Below are 9,846 nucleotides of genomic sequence, written 5' to 3'. Positions count from 1 at the left end.
GATACTCGCTCGGATTATATCATTTTTCGGTACTCACACTTATTCGACTCTTTTGTGGTACTCGCACGGATTCTGCCTTTTTCCGATACTCGCTCGGATTATATCATTTTTCGGTACTCTTACTTATTCGACTCTTTTGTGGTACACGCCCGAACTGGTTTTCGATACTCGCACGGATTCTGTCTTTTTCCGATACTCGCTCGGATTATATCATTTTTCGGTACTCTTACTTATTCGACTCTTTTGTGGTACACGCCCGAACTGTTTTTCGATACTCGCACGGATTCTGTCTTTTTCCGATACTCGCTCGGATTATATCATTTTTCGGTACTCACACTTATTCGACTCTTTTGTGGTACTCGCACGGATTCTGTCTTTTTCCGATACTCGCTCGGATTATATCATTTTTCGGTACTCTTACTTATTCGACTCTTTTGTGGTACACGCCCGAACTGTTTTTCGATACTCGCAAGGATTCTGTCTTTTTCCGATACTCGCTCGGATTATATCATTTTTCGGTACCCACACTTATTCGACTCTTTTGTGGTACTCGCCCGAACTGTTTTTCGATACTCGCACGGATTCTGTCTTTTTCCGATACTCGCTCGGATTATATCATTTTTCGGTACTCTTACTTATTCGACTCTTTTGTGGTACACGCCCGAACTGTTTTTCGATACTCGCAAGGATTCTGTCTTTTTCCGATACTCGCTCGGATTATATCATTTTTCGGTACCCACACTTATTCGACTCTTTTGTGGTACTCGCCCGAACTGTTTTTCGATACTCGCACGGATTCTGTCTTTTTCCGATACTCGCTCGGATTATATCATTTTTCGGTACTCACACTTATTCGACTCTTTTGTGGTACACGCCCGAACTGTTTTTCGATACTCGCACGGATTCTGTCTTTTTCCGAAACTCGCTCGGATTATATCATTTTTCGGTACTCTTACTTATTCGACTCTTTTGTGGTACACGCCCGAACTGTTTTTCGATACTCACACGGATTCTACCATTTTTCGGGAATCGCCCGGATTCTATCATTTTTCAGTACTCACACTTATTCGACGCTTTTCCGGTACTCGCCCGGAAAGTTTTTCCATACTCGCACGGATTCTACCTTTTTCCGATACACGCTCGGTTTATATCATTTTTCGGTATTCACACTTATTCGACTCTTTTGTGGTACTCGCCCGAACTATTTTTCGATACTCGCACGGATTCTGCCTTTTTCCGATACTCGCTCGGATTATATCATTTTTCGGTACTCTTACTTATTCGACTCTTTTGTGGTACACGCCCGAACTGGTTTTCGATACTCGCACGGATTCTGTCTTTTTCCGATACTCGCTCGGATTATATCATTTTTCGGTACTCTTACTTATTCGACTCTTTTGTGGTACACGCCCGAACTGTTTTTCGATACTCGCAAGGATTCTGTCTTTTTCTGATACTCGCTCGGATTATATCATTTTTCGGTACCCACACTTATTCGAATCTTTTTTGGTACTCGCCCGAACTGTTTTTCGATACTCGCACGGATTCTGTCTTTTTCCAATACTCGCTCGGATTATATCATTTTTCGGTACTCACACTTATTCGACTCTTTTGTGGTACTCGCCCGAACTGTTTTTCGATACTCGCACGGATTCTGTCTTTTTCCGATACTCGCTCGGATTATATCATTTTTCGGTACTCTTACTTATTCGACTCTTTTGTGGTACACGCCCGAACTGGTTTTCGATACTCGCACGGATTCTTTCTTTTTCCGATACTTGCTCGGATTATATCATTTTTCGGTACTCTTACTTATTCGACTCTTTTGTGGTACACGCCCGAACTGTTTTTCGATACTCACACGGATTCTGCCATTTTTCGGGAATCGCCGGGATTCTATCATTTTTCAGTACTCACACTTATTCGACGCTTTTCCGGTACTCGCCCGGAAAGTTTTTCGATACTCGCACGGATTCTACCTTTTTCCGATACACGCTCGGTTTATATCATTTTTCGCTATTCACACTTATTCGACTCTTTTGTGGTACTCGCCCGAACTGTTTTTCGATACTCGCACGGATTCTGCCTTTTTCCGATACTCCCTCGGATTATATCATTTTTCGGTACTCTTACTTATTCGACTCTTTTGTGGTACACGCCCAAACTGGTTTTCGATACTCGCACGGATTCTGTCTTTTTCCGATACTCGCTCGGATTATATCATTTTTCGGTACTCACACTTATTCGACTCTTTTGTGGTACTCGCACGGATTCTGCCTTTTTCCGATACTCGCTCGGATTATATCATTTTTCGGTACTCTTACTTATTCGACTCTTTTGTGGTACACGCCCGAACTGGTTTTCGATACTCGCACGGATTCTGTCTTTTTCCGATACTCGCTCGGATTATATCATTTTTCGGTACTCTTACTTATTCGACTCTTTTGTGGTACACGCCCGAACTGTTTTTCGATACTCGCAAGGATTCTGTCTTTTTCCGATACTCGCTCGGATTATATCATTTTTCGGTACCCACACTTATTCGACTCTTTTGTGGTACTCGCCCGAACTGTTTTTCGATACTCGCACGGATTCTGTCTTTTTCCGATACTCGCTCGGATTATATCATTTTTCGGTACTCACACTTATTCGACTCTTTTGTGGTACTCGCCCGAACTGTTTTTCGATACTCGCACGGATTCTGTCTTTTTCCGAAACTCGCTCGGATTATATCATTTTTCGGTACTCTTACTTATTCGACTCTTTTGTGGTACACGCCCGAACTGTTTTTCGATACTCGCACGGATTATGTCTTTTTCCGATACTCGCTCGGATTATATCATTTTTGGGTACTCACACTTATTCGACTCTTTTGTGGTACTCGCCCGAACTGTTTTTCGATACTCGCACGGATTCTGTCTTTTTCCGATACTCGCTCGGATTATATCATTTTTCGGTACTCTTACTTATTCGACTCTTTTGTGGTACACGCCCGAACTGTTTTTCGATACTCACACGGATTCTACCATTTTTCGGGAATCGCCCGGATTCTATCATTTTTCAGTACTCACACTTATTCGACGCTTTTCCGGTACTCGCCCGGAAAGTTTTTCCATACTCGCACGGATTCTACCTTTTTCCGATACACGCTCGGTTTATATCATTTTTCGGTATTCACACTTATTCGACTCTTTTGTGGTACTCGCCCGAACTGTTTTTCGATACTCGCACGGATTCTGCCTTTTTCCGATACTCGCTCGGATTATATCATTTTTCGGTACTCTTACTTATTCGACTCTTTTGTGGTACACGCCCGAACTGGTTTTCGATACTCGCACGGATTCTGTCTTTTTCCGATACTCGCTCGGATTATATCATTTTTCGGTACTCTTACTTATTCGACTCTTTTGTGGTACACGCCCGAACTGTTTTTCGATACTCGCAAGGATTCTGTCTTTTTCTGATACTCGCTCGGATTATATCATTTTTCGGTACCCACACTTATTCGAATCTTTTTTGGTACTCGCCCGAACTGTTTTTCGATACTCGCACGGATTCTGTCTTTTTCCAATACTCGCTCGGATTATATCATTTTTCGGTACTCACACTTATTCGACTCTTTTGTGGTACTCGCCCGAACTGTTTTTCGATACTCGCACGGATTCTGTCTTTTTCCGATACTCGCTCGGATTATATCATTTTTCGGTACTCTTACTTATTCGACTCTTTTGTGGTACACGCCCGAACTGGTTTTCGATACTCGCACGGATTCTTTCTTTTTCCGATACTTGCTCGGATTATATCATTTTTCGGTACTCTTACTTATTCGACTCTTTTGTGGTACACGCCCGAACTGTTTTTCGATACTCACACGGATTCTGCCATTTTTCGGGAATCGCCGGGATTCTATCATTTTTCAGTACTCACACTTATTCGACGCTTTTCCGGTACTCGCCCGGAAAGTTTTTCGATACTCGCACGGATTCTACCTTTTTCCGATACACGCTCGGTTTATATCATTTTTCGCTATTCACACTTATTCGACTCTTTTGTGGTACTCGCCCGAACTGTTTTTCGATACTCGCACGGATTCTGCCTTTTTCCGATACTCCCTCGGATTATATCATTTTTCGGTACTCTTACTTATTCGACTCTTTTGTGGTACACGCCCAAACTGGTTTTCGATACTCGCACGGATTCTGTCTTTTTCCGATACTCGCTCGGATTATATCATTTTTCGGTACTCACACTTATTCGACTCTTTTGTGGTACTCGCACGGATTCTGCCTTTTTCCGATACTCGCTCGGATTATATCATTTTTCGGTACTCTTACTTATTCGACTCTTTTGTGGTACACGCCCGAACTGGTTTTCGATACTCGCACGGATTCTGTCTTTTTCCGATACTCGCTCGGATTATATCATTTTTCGGTACTCTTACTTATTCGACTCTTTTGTGGTACACGCCCGAACTGTTTTTCGATACTCGCAAGGATTCTGTCTTTTTCCGATACTCGCTCGGATTATATCATTTTTCGGTACCCACACTTATTCGACTCTTTTGTGGTACTCGCCCGAACTGTTTTTCGATACTCGCACGGATTCTGTCTTTTTCCGATACTCGCTCGGATTATATCATTTTTCGGTACTCACACTTATTCGACTCTTTTGTGGTACTCGCCCGAACTGTTTTTCGATACTCGCACGGATTCTGTCTTTTTCCGAAACTCGCTCGGATTATATCATTTTTCGGTACTCTTACTTATTCGACTCTTTTGTGGTACACGCCCGAACTGTTTTTCGATACTCGCACGGATTCTGTCTTTTTCCGATACTCGCTCGGATTATATCATTTTTCGGTACTGACACTTATTCGACTCTTTTGTGGTACTCGCACGGATTCTGTCTTTTTCCGATACTCGCTCGGATTATATCATTTTTCGGTACTCTTACTTATTCGACTCTTTTGTGGTACACGCCCGAACTGGTTTTCGATACTCGCACGGATTCTGTCTTTTTCCGATACTCGCTCGGATTATATCATTTTTCGGTACTCTTACTTATTCGACTCTTTTGTGGTACACGCCCGAACTGTTTTTCGATACTCGCAAGGATTCTGTCTTTTTCCGATACTCGCTCGGATTATATCATTTTTCGGTACCCACACTTATTCGACTCTTTTGTGGTACTCGCCCGAACTGTTTTTCGATACTCGCACGGATTATGTCTTTTTCCGATACTCGCTCGGATTATATCATTTTTGGGTACTCACACTTATTCGACTCTTTTGTGGTACTCGCCCGAACTGTTTTTCGATACTCGCACGGATTCTGTCTTTTTCCGATACTCGCTCGGATTATATCATTTTTCGGTACTCTTACTTATTCGACTCTTTTGTGGTACACGCCCGAACTGTTTTTCGATACTCACACGGATTCTACCATTTTTCGGGAATCGCCCGGATTCTATCATTTTTCAGTACTCACACTTATTCGACGCTTTTCCGGTACTCGCCCGGAAAGTTTTTCCATACTCGCACGGATTCTACCTTTTTCCGATACACGCTCGGTTTATATCATTTTTCGGTATTCACACTTATTCGACTCTTTTGTGGTACTCGCCCGAACTGTTTTTCGATACTCGCACGGATTCTGCCTTTTTCCGATACTCGCTCGGATTATATCATTTTTCGGTACTCTTACTTATTCGACTCTTTTGTGGTACACGCCCGAACTGGTTTTCGATACTCGCACGGATTCTGTCTTTTTCCGATACTCGCTCGGATTATATCATTTTTCGGTACTCTTACTTATTCGACTCTTTTGTGGTACACGCCCGAACTGTTTTTCGATACTCGCAAGGATTCTGTCTTTTTCCGATACTCGCTCGGATTATATCATTTTTCGGTACTCTTACTTATTCGACTCTTTTGTGGTACACGCCTGAACTGTTTTTCGATACTCGCACGGATTCTGTCTTTTTCCGATACTCGCTCGGATTATATCATTATTCGGTACTCACACTTATTCGACTCTTTTGTGGTACTCGCACGGATTCTGCCTTTTTCCGATACTCGCTCGGATTATATCATTTTTCGGTACTCTTACTTATTCGACTCTTTTGTGGTACACGCCCGAACTGGTTTTCGATACTCGCACGGATTCTGTCTTTTTCCGATACTCGCTCGGATTATATCATTTTTGGGTACTCACACTTATTCGACTCTTTTGTGGTACTCGCCCGAACTGTTTTTCGATACTCGCACGGATTCTGTCTTTTTCCGATACTCGCTCGGATTATATCATTTTTCGGTACTCTTACTTATTCGACTCTTTTGTGGTACACGCCCGAACTGTTTTTCGATACTCACACGGATTCTGCCATTTTTCGGGAATCGCCGGGATTCTATCATTTTTCAGTACTCACACTTATTCGACGCTTTTCCGGTACTCGCCCGGAAAGTTTTTCGATACTCGCACGGATTCTACCTTTTTCCGATACACGCTCGGTTTATATCATTTTTCGCTATTCACACTTATTCGACTCTTTTGTGGTACTCGCCCGAACTGTTTTTCGATACTCGCACGGATTCTGCCTTTTTCCGATACTCCCTCGGATTATATCATTTTTCGGTACTCTTACTTATTCGACTCTTTTGTGGTACACGCCCAAACTGGTTTTCGATACTCGCACGGATTCTGTCTTTTTCCGATACTCGCTCGGATTATATCATTTTTCGGTACTCACACTTATTCGACTCTTTTGTGGTACTCGCACGGATTCTGCCTTTTTCCGATACTCGCTCGGATTATATCATTTTTCGGTACTCTTACTTATTCGACTCTTTTGTGGTACACGCCCGAACTGGTTTTCGATACTCGCACGGATTCTGTCTTTTTCCGATACTCGCTCGGATTATATCATTTTTCGGTACTCTTACTTATTCGACTCTTTTGTGGTACACGCCCGAACTGTTTTTCGATACTCGCAAGGATTCTGTCTTTTTCCGATACTCGCTCGGATTATATCATTTTTCGGTACCCACACTTATTCGACTCTTTTGTGGTACTCGCCCGAACTGTTTTTCGATACTCGCACGGATTCTGTCTTTTTCCGATACTCGCTCGGATTATATCATTTTTCGGTACTCACACTTATTCGACTCTTTTGTGGTACTCGCCCGAACTGTTTTTCGATACTCGCACGGATTCTGTCTTTTTCCGAAACTCGCTCGGATTATATCATTTTTCGGTACTCTTACTTATTCGACTCTTTTGTGGTACACGCCCGAACTGTTTTTCGATACTCGCACGGATTCTGTCTTTTTCCGATACTCGCTCGGATTATATCATTTTTCGGTACTGACACTTATTCGACTCTTTTGTGGTACTCGCACGGATTCTGTCTTTTTCCGATACTCGCTCGGATTATATCATTTTTCGGTACTCTTACTTATTCGACTCTTTTGTGGTACACGCCCGAACTGGTTTTCGATACTCGCACGGATTCTGTCTTTTTCCGATACTCGCTCGGATTATATCATTTTTCGGTACTCTTACTTATTCGACTCTTTTGTGGTACACGCCCGAACTGTTTTTCGATACTCGCAAGGATTCTGTCTTTTTCCGATACTCGCTCGGATTATATCATTTTTCGGTACCCACACTTATTCGACTCTTTTGTGGTACTCGCCCGAACTGTTTTTCGATACTCGCACGGATTATGTCTTTTTCCGATACTCGCTCGGATTATATCATTTTTGGGTACTCACACTTATTCGACTCTTTTGTGGTACTCGCCCGAACTGTTTTTCGATACTCGCACGGATTCTGTCTTTTTCCGATACTCGCTCGGATTATATCATTTTTCGGTACTCTTACTTATTCGACTCTTTTGTGGTACACGCCCGAACTGTTTTTCGATACTCACACGGATTCTACCATTTTTCGGGAATCGCCCGGATTCTATCATTTTTCAGTACTCACACTTATTCGACGCTTTTCCGGTACTCGCCCGGAAAGTTTTTCCATACTCGCACGGATTCTACCTTTTTCCGATACACGCTCGGTTTATATCATTTTTCGGTATTCACACTTATTCGACTCTTTTGTGGTACTCGCCCGAACTGTTTTTCGATACTCGCACGGATTCTGCCTTTTTCCGATACTCGCTCGGATTATATCATTTTTCGGTACTCTTACTTATTCGACTCTTTTGTGGTACACGCCCGAACTGGTTTTCGATACTCGCACGGATTCTGTCTTTTTCCGATACTCGCTCGGATTATATCATTTTTCGGTACTCTTACTTATTCGACTCTTTTGTGGTACACGCCCGAACTGTTTTTCGATACTCGCAAGGATTCTGTCTTTTTCCGATACTCGCTCGGATTATATCATTTTTCGGTACTCTTACTTATTCGACTCTTTTGTGGTACACGCCTGAACTGTTTTTCGATACTCGCACGGATTCTGTCTTTTTCCGATACTCGCTCGGATTATATCATTATTCGGTACTCACACTTATTCGACTCTTTTGTGGTACTCGCACGGATTCTGCCTTTTTCCGATACTCGCTCGGATTATATCATTTTTCGGTACTCTTACTTATTCGACTCTTTTGTGGTACACGCCCGAACTGGTTTTCGATACTCGCACGGATTCTGTCTTTTTCCGATACTCGCTCGGATTATATCATTTTTGGGTACTCACACTTATTCGACTCTTTTGTGGTACTCGCCCGAACTGTTTTTCGATACTCGCACGGATTCTGTCTTTTTCCGATACTCGCTCGGATTATATCATTTTTCGGTACTCTTACTTATTCGACTCTTTTGTGGTACACGCCCGAACTGTTTTTCGATACTCACACGGATTCTGCCATTTTTCGGGAATCGCCGGGATTCTATCATTTTTCAGTACTCACACTTATTCGACGCTTTTCCGGTACTCGCCCGGAAAGTTTTTCGATACTCGCACGGATTCTACCTTTTTCCGATACACGCTCGGTTTATATCATTTTTCGCTATTCACACTTATTCGACTCTTTTGTGGTACTCGCCCGAACTGTTTTTCGATACTCGCACGGATTCTGCCTTTTTCCGATACTCCCTCGGATTATATCATTTTTCGGTACTCTTACTTATTCGACTCTTTTGTGGTACACGCCCAAACTGGTTTTCGATACTCGCACGGATTCTGTCTTTTTCCGATACTCGCTCGGATTATATCATTTTTCGGTACTCACACTTATTCGACTCTTTTGTGGTACTCGCACGGATTCTGCCTTTTTCCGATACTCGCTCGGATTATATCATTTTTCGGTACTCTTACTTATTCGACTCTTTTGTGGTACACGCCCGAACTGGTTTTCGATACTCGCACGGATTCTGTCTTTTTCCGATACTCGCTCGGATTATATCATTTTTCGGTACTCTTACTTATTCGACTCTTTTGTGGTACACGCCCGAACTGTTTTTCGATACTCGCAAGGATTCTGTCTTTTTCCGATACTCGCTCGGATTATATCATTTTTCGGTACCCACACTTATTCGACTCTTTTGTGGTACTCGCCCGAACTGTTTTTCGATACTCGCACGGATTCTGTCTTTTTCCGATACTCGCTCGGATTATATCATTTTTCGGTACTCACACTTATTCGACTCTTTTGTGGTACTCGCCCGAACTGTTTTTCGATACTCGCACGGATTCTGTCTTTTTCCGAAACTCGCTCGGATTATATCATTTTTCGGTACTCTTACTTATTCGACTCTTTTGTGGTACACGCCCGAACTGTTTTTCGATACTCGCACGGATTCTGTCTTTTTCCGATACTCGCTCGGATTAT

Source organism: Vitis vinifera, chromosome 19 (genome assembly GCF_030704535.1).
Source record: "Vitis vinifera cultivar Pinot Noir 40024 chromosome 19, ASM3070453v1".
NCBI lineage: Eukaryota > Viridiplantae > Streptophyta > Magnoliopsida > Vitales > Vitaceae > Vitis > Vitis vinifera.
Note: the sequence above shows the minus strand (reverse complement) of the source record.